At 35.4% G+C, this 14,210-nt stretch overlaps 1 non-coding gene across 1 annotated transcript; it reads right to left on the bottom strand.

The window, feature by feature from the left end:
* TRNAD-GUC lies at positions 4,591 to 4,662 on the bottom strand. Its single transcript has one exon. It is a non-coding gene; the product is annotated as a tRNA-Asp (tRNA).

Here is a 14,210-nt window from a genome sequence, read left to right as displayed (position 1 = left end):
CATCAAGCCTCTGTCTCTTCTCCTTTGGAATGTGTGCAAACGTCTTGCAACCAAACACCTTCAAATGAGAATAGGAAATATCTTTTCCAGACCAAACTCTCTCTGGAATATCAAAATCCAAAGGAACTGAAGGAGACTTGTTGATTATGTAGCATGCAGTGCGAACAGCTTCAGCCCAGAAGCTCTTAGGTAACTTCGCCATCTTCAACATGCATCTGACTTTCTCTATAATAGTCCTGTTATAACTCTCTGCAACTCCATTATGCTGCGGTGTGCCGGGCTCTGTCCTCTGATGCCGAATACCATGCTTGGAGCAATAATCTCTAAACTGAATGGAAGTGTACTCTCCTCCATTATCGGTGCGCAAACACTTCAACTTATTTCCTATCTGCCTCTCCACCATGGAATAAAACCGCTGGAAGACTGAAAACACCTAATCCTTTGTCCTTAATAAGAAAACCCATATCTTCCGCGATGCATCATCAATAAATGTGACAAAATACTTATTACCACCCAAGGACTCCACCTCAATAGGACCACAAACATCAGAATAAATCAAACCCAAAATATTATCTTTTCTTTTAGAAGGCTTACTAAAAGAAACTCTATGTTGTTTGCCAAATAAACAATAATCACAAGGGGTGAGTGACGAACCTTTGACAAAAGGAATGAGAGACTTCTTTGCTAATATCTGCAACCCCTTCTCGCTTATGTGCCCGAGCCTCTTATGCCATAAACTGAGAGTGTCACCGTCTTGAGCCACGCTCAAAGAATCATATGAAGCCTTCGCTTGAGTCTTGTATAAATTGCAACATGCATTTCCTCTAGCCACCACAAGAGAGCCTTTGGTGATTTTACATTTTCCTCCACCAAATTGAATTTCATATCCCATTCAGTCCAAAGCAAGACCCGAAATCAAGTTGAGCCGCAAATTGAGAACATGCCGCACATTCTTTAAGATCAATGTGCATCCGGTATCTATCTGCAAGTGTATATCACCAAGTCCCACAATTTGAGTAGCTAGTATTGCTCATCTTCACATTGCCAAAGTCACCTGCCTTATACGACGTGAAAAGGTCTTGATTGGAGGTAGCATGACATGTAGATCTTGTATCTACTATCCACTCGGAATTCTAACTTGTAACATACATACAATCTTCTTCCTTGCAAATGAGAATAACATTGGTCTCAGACAAAGTAGCTGTAGTGTTACTGTCAGCTTTTTTCTTCTCATCTGTCTTTTCATCTTTTTTCTCAGCTTGCCCTTTCTTCAATGCCCAACATTTTTTCTTGATATGACCTGGCTTCCCATAATAAAAACAACCTCTCTCTTTAGACTTTGATCTTCCCTTGGATGTGCCACGACCTCTGGACTAGTCCCTGTACCTGCTCCTGCCCCTGTTCTCTATGACAAGTGCTTATGAGTTATTTGTGCTGGTAGACTTTCTCCGAGTCTCCTCATTGAATAAACTGCTACTAACCATACTTATTGATAACACACCATCTGGAGCTGTGTTGCTAACTGTCACAACCAGTGTCTCTCAACTGTCTGGCAAAGAACCCAATAGCAATAAAGCATGTAGCTCATCATCGATAGTCATCTTCATAGTAGCTAACTGATTAATCAAACTCTTGAACTCATTCAAGTGTCCTGCTATGCTGCTTCCTTCTTTGAATTTCAAGTTCACTAACCGCCTCATAATAAACGCCTTATTTCCCACGGTCTTCTGCTCGTAGAGATCCTCAAGCTTCTTCCAAAGAGACTTCGCATTAGTCTCATCCGATACATGATGAAACACCGTCGATCCACATCCGAATATAACCGATCACGTTTCTGTGTTGTTTCTCCCATTCTTTATCAGTCATCTTTTGTGGCTTGGCTTCATCTCCCTCAATAGGATAATGTAAATCTTTATAATGCAGAATATCTTCCATCTTGGACTTCCATACTTGTCAATTAGACTCATCCAATTTTATCATTATGCCAAAACTCTCCATCTTTTCCATCCCAAAGCACGCCTTGAACCAAGGCTCTGATACCACTTGTTGGGGATTTTTTTGGAGATTAATCTGCGGAATTAAACACTAAACGAATAACGACACCAATGAAAAATACTACAAGCAAGCAATCACCAAGATTTAACGTGGTTCGGCAAATCATGCCTACGTCTACGGGGCAATCCAGAGAGAAATATTCCACTATAAATCAAGAGTATAATCCCTCCAAGTTACACCTGAACTTGAGGATTAAATCACAAGAGAAAGATACAGTGTTACCTCTAGGATACCAAAACCCTAAAATCCGTCTCACTAAAAATCTTCAACTCTCACGGAGAAACCAGCACCGTACCCTCAACGGCGTCGTCGTTTTGAAGACAATGACTTTTGAATCACTGCAATCGGACACCCGAGCTATCCGGAATCTGAATTTTCCTCTTTCTCTTCTTCTCTCTCTTTTTCTCTCTCCTCTCGGGTACTGTAGCACGGCGGTTGCTATAGCACCCGAAAATAATTATTCTTATATAAAAATTTGATCTCAGGTCCCTCTTATATAGAATTCTCCAAACCTAGTCCTATTTCAAATAGATCATCCAAATCCTCTTCTATATAGAATCCTAATTCATGTAGACTTCTTATAGATAGAATTCTAATTCATGTAGACCTCCTCATATGGGTGATAATCACATTTTATTATAATTTTATACCCTTATTATTTATTTTATATAAATAAATATACCACTAATAATTGCTTTTATCTTTAATTGCAGGTTAATGAAGAATAAGAACCAAACTCCAATCTCTCAATAAAAAGCCCTTGATTTAATGAAGAAATGAAGCAAAGAAATCCATTGGAAAATCAATTGGCAAATTATCTAAAAGGCCAAAACCAAAAACAAGAAAACATCAACAGAAGCCCAAAAGAAGGAAAAATGCCTAAGCCCAAAAGAAGTAAAAATGTCAAAGCCTAAAAGAAGAAAGAAAAATATATATCAAAGCCAAACGTCCAAGCCCAAAAGTCAAGCAAAGCCCAACGTCTAAAGCCCAAAAGCAAACAACAAGGAATTCTGCAGACAGCACAATGGAGAAGAGATGACATTGATGCCAGCATCGATGGGGGCATCGATGCCTGCATCTATGCCCGTATCGATGCCAGAATCGATACCCCTATCGATGCTGGCATCGATACGATGTACAGTTAGTTACGAATCTATGGCTGATTTTTGTTATTTTTGGATAAGATTTTAATCCAATGGCTCTCATTCACTGATGTTTACTATAAATAGGGGTAGAGAGTGAGGGGTTAAAGGTGTGAAAAATTTTGTAACTCCATTTGGAGAGGAGGGCTACTCTTAATTGAGAAGGCCTTCCAAAAATTATAACTTTTGTTACAATTAATAATAATAATTTTTCTCCACTTTAAATTTGTTTTTCTCCTCTTTGTTGAATGATGAGGATGGATATGAAGAGCAATTTGAAGGTTTGCATTTCTTTTATTTTTCTCTTTTATTTCTTTTTAGTAATTTCTTTATTATTGCTTATTAGTTAGATTTACATTCATGTTAGTAGTGTAGATTTATTTTCTTGTCTTTTTTATTTCTTTTTGCACTTTAATTTGTAGAGTATATTTATTTTCTTGCATTTAATTTTTATAATATATTTTGTAGTTTAGATTTTAATTCTTTGTAGTTAGATTTATTTCTTGTTCATAGTTTAGATTTTTATTTTCTTTTTAATTTTATAATTAGTTCTTTTTCTTCTTGTTTTTATTTCTTAAGATGAGAAATTAATTCTTGTAGGAATCTTAGAATTGTATGATGCTAATCTAATTTCTTTTATATTATGCAAATTATTCTTTTACACTTAAAATATTCATGTTTAGGATAATCAACTAGAGAACTAATCGGTAGAAGAAGAATTTGATAATCTATGTTTATCTTAAATGGTTTGATAGGTTATGCTTATGAATTCTAGGATTACTATCTTGTTGTTATTTTTTCCATGAATAGTAATTTTAACTTAGATGATAATTTGATAGGTTATACTTTCCTTAAATGGTTTGATAGTCTATGCTTAATAAATCTAAGTTGAAATATGATAAAAAGAGAATAGTTTGTATTTTATATTTGAGTTAGTTAGTGGATTAAATTCCGAAATATGATAAAAAGAGAATAGTTTGTATTTTATATTTGAGTTAGTTAGTGGATTAAATTCTAGATTTATCATATCTTAATTGAATCCTCCATCTTGACTTTCTTTATTTTTTTTCTTTTTATTCTTGATTTTATTTCTTGATTTTATTCTTTCTTCTTTCTTTCCTTGTGATTTCATTTATTCTTTGATTCTTATTTCTTTTCTCTAAAATTCAATTTATTGTTACTTGCACATAAATCAAAACAACCACTCATCATATCTCTCTCCACAATCACACTTATTCTTTAATCCTATTTTGTCACGCACAAAACATAAGAACCAATTCTAATAATCTCTTAAAATCACCTTCCTCGTGGGATCGATAACTTTTTATACTATAACTTGATCAATTGTGCACTTATAATTTTGGTACATAATTATGCTGTATCAAGTTTTTGGCGCCGTTGTCGGGGATCGAACCCGGGTCACCCGCGTGACAGGCGGGAATACTCACCACTATACTACAACAGAAAACAACCAGGCCACAAACAGCCAGATCAAACAAATCTTAGAAAAAACAGTTAATCATAACAGAAAAGATTGATCTGTAAAATTATATGATGCTCTGTAGGCATATAGAACAGCTTTCAAGGCTAATTTGGGATGTCACCATACAGACTAGTGTTTGAAAAAGCCTGTCACCTACCAGTGGAGTTGGAGCATCGAGCAATGTGGACAATAAAACAGTTGAATTTTGACTCAGACTCGGCATGTAAAGACAGATTGCTCCAAATAAATGAGTTGGAAGAAATTCGGAATGATGCATACATAAACTCAAAAATTTACAAAGAGAAAACCAAGATTTTTCATGACAAATTAATTTTACAAAAAAATTTCTCTCCAGGACAGAAAGTTTTATTGTACAATTCAAAATTGCATCTTTTTCCTGAAAAATTAAGATCAAGATGGACATGTGCATTTTTTGTCAAACAAGTTTTTCCACATGGACCTGTCGAGATAGAAAATCCTAAAAATGGTAATATTTTTAAAATAAATGGTCAACGTCTAAAACCATTTTTAGAATTTTCTACGCTCAGAGAGGAAGAGGTGTTGGTTCTTCATGAACCTCATTATCTTTAAAAAAAAGAAAAATAAATAAATAAATAAAAATAAAATGAAAAAAATATACTTACAATTTTTCTCTCTTCTTTGATTTCTTCATCCTCATACTAACAGTAATTGCAGATCCTTATCATCATTGTCGACCAAACAAATGTAAGTTCTTCAATTCTTATCTGCTTTACTTTGTGCATCAGAGAATTTGCATTGAGGACAATGCAAAATTTAGGTGTGGGGGTGGGAAGTACATATTTTCCTCTTTATTTTATCATTTTGTTGCATTTTTAACATAGTTTAAAAAAATATATAAAAATATTATCACTTGCAAATTAATAAAGTTAAGTAATAATTGATCTAATTGATAGATTTTAAATTTTCTAATTCCTAGTTAGTGACATACTCAAGTTTACCTTTTATGATAACTCCAAATAAAATTCTTAAGAAATAATTTTTAAGTAGTATACCTTACTTAAGTCTTACCTTAGAGTTTTAATTAAAAATAATAAAATTTTTACATGCTTAACTTAGAGTTGAAAATATTTTTTCCAGTTATCTTGATTTACACATTTTTTCAGACTATATATATACTTGCACATATATATATATTAAAAAAACTAACCTTATAAAAGAAGAGTGCTAAAAATGGGCAACAAAAAGAAAAAAAACTCTTAAATTCAAGGTGATTCTATCTTATAAAGCCTAAGTTGACTGAGTAATTAAGCCCAATGAGTATTTCTATACTTAATGATCTAAGCTCACTTGGGTTGGGATTCATTGGCCCAAAACTCGTTAAATGGTCACTTAGAAAGCCCGTTAAAGTAGAAAACAATCACCAAGAATTAGAGAGTGAAAAAAAATTATATATATATATATATATATATATATATATATATTTTATATAGGTCAAATTAGTCGACTATTAAGGGTATGTATGCATATGTATTTGTTTTAAAAATTTAATTTAAATCTTCAATTGAACATATACCTAATTCCCTTCTTAATTTAACATAAATTTCTTCTGTTAATGGTTTTGTTAGTATATCTACAATTTGTTTATCAGTAGATAAAAATTCTAATGAAATATCACTTTTAAGCACATGATCACGTAAGAAATGATGTCTAATATCAATATATTTTGTACATGAATGTTGAGCACTGGTAGAGAAAGCACAAAAGTGGATGGATTTTTAGATAAATTAATGGCACAAGAATTATTACACGTTATGGAGGATGTAGGACAAACTATACGAACAAACTATACCATAATCAGCCAATGTTTGTTTCATCCATAGAACTTGTGCACACAAAACTTGCAGCAATATATTCTGCTTCTGTTGTTGATAACGATACTGAATTTTACTTTTTACTAAAGTAAGATACAAGTGAATGTCCTAAGAAATGACACGTACCACTTGTACTTTTTCTATCAGATTTGCATTCGGCAAAATTAGCATCACTATATGATAATAAATCAAATGTGCAATTCTTTGGATAAAATAAACCAAAATTCGTAGTACCTTTAAGATATCTAAAAATTCTTTTTACTGGTTTAAAGTGTGACTCTTTAGGATTAGATTGAAATCTTGCACATAAACAAACACTAAACATAATATCGGGTCTACTAGCTGTAATGTAAAGAAGTGATCCAATCATACCTCAATAAAGCTTTTGATTAACATTCTTACTATTTTCATCTTTGTCAAGTAATGTAGTTGTACTCATTGGTGTTGGTTTACTAGTAGTGTTGTCCAATCCAAAGCGTTTGAGTAATTTTTTAGCATATTTGATTTGGTTGATGAAAATTCATTCCTTTAATTATTTGATTTGAAGTCCAAGAAAGAAGTTGAGTTCACTCATGTGACCATTTCAAATTCATCATGCATTGTCTTAGAAAACTCTTGACAAAGATCATTATTAGTATATCCAAATATAATATTATCTATATATATTTGAATTAATAATATATCTTTATTTATTTTCTTAATAAATAGTGTAGAACCAACTTTCCCAATTTTAAATCCGGAAGTCAAAAGAAAGTTCTTTAGTCTATCATACGAAGCATGAGGTGCTTGTTTAAGACCATATAAAGCTTTCTTAAGTTTAAAAACATGGTTGAAAAACTTTCATGTACAAATCTGGGAGGTTGTTCTATAAAAACTTCTTCTTTAATAAAATCATTTAATAATATGCTTTTAACATCCATTTGATATAGTTTAAAATCCATAAAACATGCAAATGTAAGTAATAGATTCTAAACGAGCAACCGGTGCATAGGTTTCATCATAATGAATACCTTCTTCTTGATTATAACCTTGTGCAACCAATCTGGCTTTGTTTCTAATAACTTGTCCAGATTCATCCAATTTATTTCGAAATATTCATTTGGTTCCTATAATAGATTTATCTTGAGGTCTTGGTACAAAATCCCAAACGTTATTTCTTGTAAATTGGTTGAGTTCCTCTTGCATAGAAATTATCTAAAAATCATCTTTACATGCTTCTTATATATTTTTAGGTTATATTGTTGAAACAAATGCAGCATGTGTAAATAAGTTTAATTGTGATCTAGTTTGTACACTACGATAAATGTCACCTATGATCAAATCACGTGGATGATTTCTAACTTCTACATATGCTTTAGGTAAAACATTAGTATTATCATCAATAATAGGAGGTGATTGATTAACAAAATCATCATCATCAAGATTATTATCATTATTATTAGAATTTGAATTAGATTCATCAAAAGAAACATGCAAGAATTCTTCTATTGTAGAAGTCTTTTTATTAAAAATTCTATAAGCTTTACTATGCATAGAATAACCTACAAAAATACCTTCATCTGATTTAGAATAAAACTTGTCTAAGTTTTCTTTTGTATTTAATATATAGCATTTACATCCAAATACTTTAAAATAAGAAACTTTAGGAATGCGACTGTAAAATAATTTAAAACTTGTTTTATTTAAAATACATCTTAATAAAATTCTATTTTGAACATAACATACAATATTAATTGCTTCTGCCCAAAAATATTTTGATAGATTAGACTCAACTAATATTGTTCTAGCATATTCTTGTAAAGTTCTATTTTTCCTTTCAACAACTCCATTTTTGTTATGGAGTGTAAGGAAATAAAAATTTATTTGAAATACCATTTTTATTACAAAAATCAGAAAATAATTCATTTTCAAATTCACCACCATGATCACTTCTAATAGTGACAATAGTAGTAGATTTTTAATTTTGTATCTTTTTACAAAATGTAAAAAACCCATCAAAAGCATCATTCTTATGTTTTAAAAACATAACACATGTATATCTTGAATAATTATCAACAATGACAAATGCATATCTACTTCTATTTAAAGATATAATTCTGAAAGGACCAAATAGATCCATATGTCATAATTCTAATGGTCTACTTATAGAAACAACACCTTTAGATTTGAAAGAAGATTTATGCATTTTCCTTGTTTACATGTGTCACAAAAATAATTTTTCTTATTTACAATTTTAGGTAAACCATTTACTAAATTATTTTTAAAAATATGTGAAATATTTTTTAAATTGATATGTCCACATCTTCTATGCCATAATAAAGAATCATCTAAAGATGCAACTAAGCAATGATCATTTGAATACAAATTCATGGATAAAGCATATATATCTTTCTTTCTAAATTGTTTAAATAAGATATTTGTTAAATCATGATCATATATAAGACATAAATCTTTTTTTAAATATGATTTTAAAACTTTTATCACATAGTTGACTTATACTTAGAAGATTATATTTTAAACCATCTACTAATAAAACATTATCTATTAGAGGTTTGTTAATGTTATCTACTGTTCCAATACCTATTATTTGACCTTTGTTTTTATCTCCAAATGTAACTGTGTCTTCCTCTTTGTATTGAATTGAAGACAACATTTGAGTATTTTTGATCATGTGTTTGGAACATCCACTATCTAGTATCCACTTTTCTTTTTGAGGTACATTAAAAATAGACATTTAAGCATTGGTACCCTTTCATGTTAGGTCCATTAGATTAGCACTTAGGATACCGAATCCACTTGGAATTTGGTTTTCCTTTGTTATCATAAATATAATTATTTGAATTGCATATGTTTTCCTAAAAATTTGAAATATAAGTATTTCTTTCATGCATACTAACATTTTTAGGCACCCAAATAAATATAAATAAAGCATGATTATTTTTAGCGTGAATATTCCTTGTTAATGGTGCATGGAATTTTCTAACATTGTTTTTCTTATAAGATAATGCATGATTTGTGCTAGAAACATTTTCATACTACTTATGAACATATCCTAAACCAAAATTTTAACTATAAGACTTTTGAAAAGATAAAATCATTCAAGTCTTCTTTTCCTTTATTAAACTTGTTTACATTTAAAAATAACTCTTCATATTTAAGTTTAAGTGAAGCTATGTTCTTACCTAAATCTAAAATTTTATTTTCATAATGTTACATTCTGTTTTAAGATAGACATTATTTTCAGTTAATAACCTATTTTTAGAAAATAATTTATCATTTAATTCTTTTAATTCTTCAATTTGTGAAGAATTTGAGGAAACTAATTCTAAGTTCAATCTGTCATTTTATTTTTTAATATCTTATAATTAGCATTTAAATCCTTAAACTTAATATAAAGTTCATTAAAAGCATCTAATAGTTCTTCATTGTCTAAAGAATCATTTACTTCATCTTGTGCCATGAAGCACATGTGAACGGATTCTTCTCTTTCTTCTTCTTTGTCGGAAGAGGATGAATCGTCGCTATCATCCCCAATCACCACCTGTTTGCGGAAAAAGTTGCTGTATTCATTGCTGCATTCATTACAACTTCAATCGTTACAATGAAACAAAAAGATAGCCTTTTTATAAGACCGGTACACAATGAAAACAAAAGAAATACAACTCCTTTCAAACAAACACAAGATCTGTTTATCATCTCTTGCTTGCGTGGGTCTTTGGCCTGTGACGGGGACGTTGATATCCGTGGACCACCGGGCAATCAGATCCGCTCCGAGAAAATCGGGCAGAGCTTCGTCTATCCGCGAAGGGATATAGAAGCAGAACTTCGTCGATCCGCGTGAGATCTAGAAGTTTTAAAGCGTATACCTCGGCTAAAGCGAGGTATTAGCTCTTCTTAGTATTAACGCCAAGGGCTAATACTAAGGCCAAGAGGGAACGGGTGATGAAGGCGCTGATGTAGACCTCTCCTCTTCTTGTTGAAGCGCACGTCCACTCTCTACTGCAGCAGGGCTTCGCCAAGGCTCTCCAAAATTCCTCTCCCCAAACCAAGGCCCTAAGGGGGCTATTTATAGGTGTAGGGAGTAGGTAGGGGGTAGGTAGGGGGCTCAGACACCCCTGGGGTGTCTCCAGAAATCCGAGACACCCCTGGGGTGTCTCCAGAAATCCGAGACACCCCTGGGGTGTCTAGCTCTCCAAAAATGAGGCCTTAGGTGGCTATTTATAGGCAATGGGAGCACCTAGGGTGCCTAGACACCCCTGGGGTGTCTAGGAAAAGCCTAGACACCCCTGGGGTGTCTCAAAAAATCCGAGACACCCCTAGGGTATCTCGGAAATTCCGAGACACCCCTGGGGTGTCTCAGAATTTCTGAGACACCCCTGGGGGTGTTTTGGAATTCCTGTCTGAGACACCCCTGGGGGTGTTTTGGAATTCCTGAGACGTCCGTAGGTGCATTCGATTGTTTTCCCCGTAAGTTCTTCGTCCGAACTCGGATTTGAGTGATTCCAAGTGCGTTGGAAGCTTGACGAAGAGTTCGATCTGCTCCGGTGGTTGGACTATCTGTAGAGTGATCGAGATATGAAGCGCATTGTCCTTTTTGTGAACATCGCCGGGTTCCCGATTGGCCCGGGTCTTTGTTGTTCAGAAATCCTATCAGCTCACGTAGTTCGTCGATTCACTTCAATCGTTCATCGACGTCAATCGAACTCCTGTGGATCAGATAGTGACGTTCATCATCGCTCTTTAACACTGAACCGTTCATGGAGACCTATAGGCAATTTTCGATGCCTACAGATACCCCCTCCAAAGTGTTCCGGACTCGTTTCTTTTATAGAAGAGGTTGGAATACTTTGGATATGATTGGTCTAGCCTTCAGTCGGCGTAAGGACCTGTAGTTAGCTTCAACTCTTGGCTCCTTCGATTTTCGGTCTAGTCGATGCTTTGACGAATAGCCGAAGTTCTTTCGGCGCTGCGTTTATCGCTTGGCCGTCGTCGGAGTCTCAAGTCTGCAGCTGATGAATTGAGTTTGGCTCGTGTCATTGAGTTGACCTTGAACTACCTCCGTCACATTGTGTTGACTTAGGGTTTCGGATCACAGTATGTTGACTCTGGTTGCAACGCGTTGACTGGCGTTGACCTAGGGTTACGCGTTGACCGGCGTTGACCCTAGGGTTTCGAATCGTCAAACGTTGACTTTGGTCGCAACGCGTTGACTGGCGTTGACCTAGGGCTACGCGTCGTCACGTGTTGACTTTCGTCGTCACGTGTTGACTTTTGACGCAACGCGTTGTCCGGCGTTGACCTAAGGTTACGCGTTGACCGGCGTCCACCTTAGGGTTTTGAACCGCGTAGGTTGGCTTTTGTCGTCACGTGTTGACTTTCGTCGTCACGTGTTGACTTTTGTCGCAACGCGCTGTCCGGCGTTGACCTAAGGTTACGCGTTGACCGGCGTCCACCCTAGGGTTTCGAATCGTCGAACGTTGACTTTTGTTGCAACGCGTTGCTTGGCGTTGACCTAGGGTTACGCGTTGACCGGCGTTGACCCTAGGGTTTACGGATCGCCATTAACACAGTTTATACTCGTACGTTTGCTGGAGTATACACAGTTTAAGCTCTTAAGATATTGGAGCATAGCGGTTTCAAGTGTTGGGGCTGCAGGACCAACTGTTAAAGCCGATTCATCTGCATGTGTGGATTTTATCCTGAATTTGTTGGGTACTCAAGTCACGAGACCAACTAGTGGAGTTGATGCGTCAATGACTCGCAGTTATAGAATTTTTGGCAAATCCTCAGCCATCAACGGATTTGACAAGCCTTTACCGACTACCGTTTGAGTCGGGCTAGCATGCGGATTGTTTAAGTCCGTTCCGCATGTGACGTTGTGCTAAGAGAGTTAACGCTCTTAGTGCTACGATATTGAATACGTAGACTTCGTCTTTCTCACGGGAATAGACTACCCGGCAACGCGTGTTAGGCGTTGACTTTAGGATTTTTGGCTAATCCCCAGCCTTTAACGGATTTGATTAGCCTTTACCGACTACCGTTTGAGTCGGGCTAGCATGCGGATTGTTTAAGTCTGTTCCGCATGTGGCGTTTAAGCTAGGAGAGTTAACGCTCTTAGTGCTACGATATTGAATACGTAGACTTCATCTCTCTCACGGGAATAGACTACCCGGCAACGCGAGTTAGGCGTTGACTTATCCCTACTTAGGCTTCGGGATGAAATTCCCCGTGCATCGAGTGCCCGGATTGGAAGTTGAGAATCGTGTCTTTTCTGAAAGCAAAGACAGATTCAGAAACGGGAGAGGAAGAATTTTATATTCTATCTCCCGGTGCTGAAGAGGGAGAATTTTATATTCTATCTTCGGCCGGAAAGGAAAACGGGAGAGGAAGAATTTTATATTCTATCTCCCGGCGCTAAAGAGGAAGAATTTTATATTCTATCTTCAGCTGGCAAGGAAACTCGAGGTGGGATCTCCACCCCCAGAATCCGGAAGGATGAAACTAAGAGTGGGATCTCCACTCCGAGAATCGGAAAGATTCGAACGACCCTAACTTTTATAGGATTGGTCATTTGAACCCAAAGAACCCCTCATTCATTGAGGAGAAAACCCAATTTCAACCCTAACTTTTATAGGTTTGGTGGAAAAGGGGACAAAGGTGGATTTTCGTTTATCGAAAAGGAATGACTCGACCTTAGTCTTGACTATCTGTAGGCTTGACTAAGCGAGATCGGGAACAATCCTAACTTTTATAGGTTTGATTGTTCAAATTGAAAGTGGACCTCTCGTTCATGGAAGGAATCGAGAGAGGAATTTGGCTTTGGCCCTAACTTTTATAGGTTTGACCAGAGGATCCCTTGTCGTTTAATTTGATCAGCGGATGGTTTGGTGAGGAAAGATTAACCTATCAGAGGATTGGATCTCATCTCAAGAAAATAACTCATAAGAGTTAGAGAATAAGAAAAAGAAAAGACCTTCTGACCTTCAGAGTTCGAATGTGAATTTCTTATTCAGCAATTCCACAATGACCGGGTTATCCCTAAGAATACCCGTGTGGTATTCTTCCGGGAACTTCCCGATATATATTGGATCATCCACCCCCAGCTTCTCTCTTGGAGCTGGGCTTGACTTTGTTATCTGACCGGGTTATCCTTAAGAATATTAGCGTAATATCCCCCAGGAACTTCCCGTCAATGGTAGGAAATAGTTTAGACTCATATACCTATTGGAGTATCAGGGAGCAGTTTAACCTCTTATACCGGTCGGAGGGTTGAGAAGCAGTTTATACTCATATACTCTTTGGAGTCTTGAGAAGCAGTTTATACTCATATACTCTTTGGAGTATCAGGGAGCAGTTTAACCTCTTATACCGGTCGGAGGGTTGAGAAGCAGTTTATACTCATATACTCTTTGGAGTCTAAGAAGCAGTTTATAGCAGTTTATACTCATATACTCTTTGGAGTCTTGAGAAGCAGTTTATACTCATATACTCTTTGGAGTATTGAGAAGCAGTTTATACTCTTATACTTATCGGAGTCTTGAGAAACAGTTTATACTCGTGTACTCTTTGGAGTGTTGAGAAGCAGTTTATACTCTTATACTTATCGGAGTCTTGCCGTTTTTAATTGGCTTACCCTAGCGTTATAACGCCGGCTTCAACCAAGGTTTGGATGCTATT

Source organism: Asparagus officinalis, chromosome 8 (genome assembly GCF_001876935.1).
Source record: "Asparagus officinalis chromosome 8, Aspof.V1, whole genome shotgun sequence".
NCBI classification, from domain to species: Eukaryota; Viridiplantae; Streptophyta; class Magnoliopsida; order Asparagales; family Asparagaceae; genus Asparagus; species Asparagus officinalis.
The sequence above is the reverse complement of the archived record's forward strand: the minus strand, read 5'-3'. Positions and strand labels throughout refer to the sequence as shown.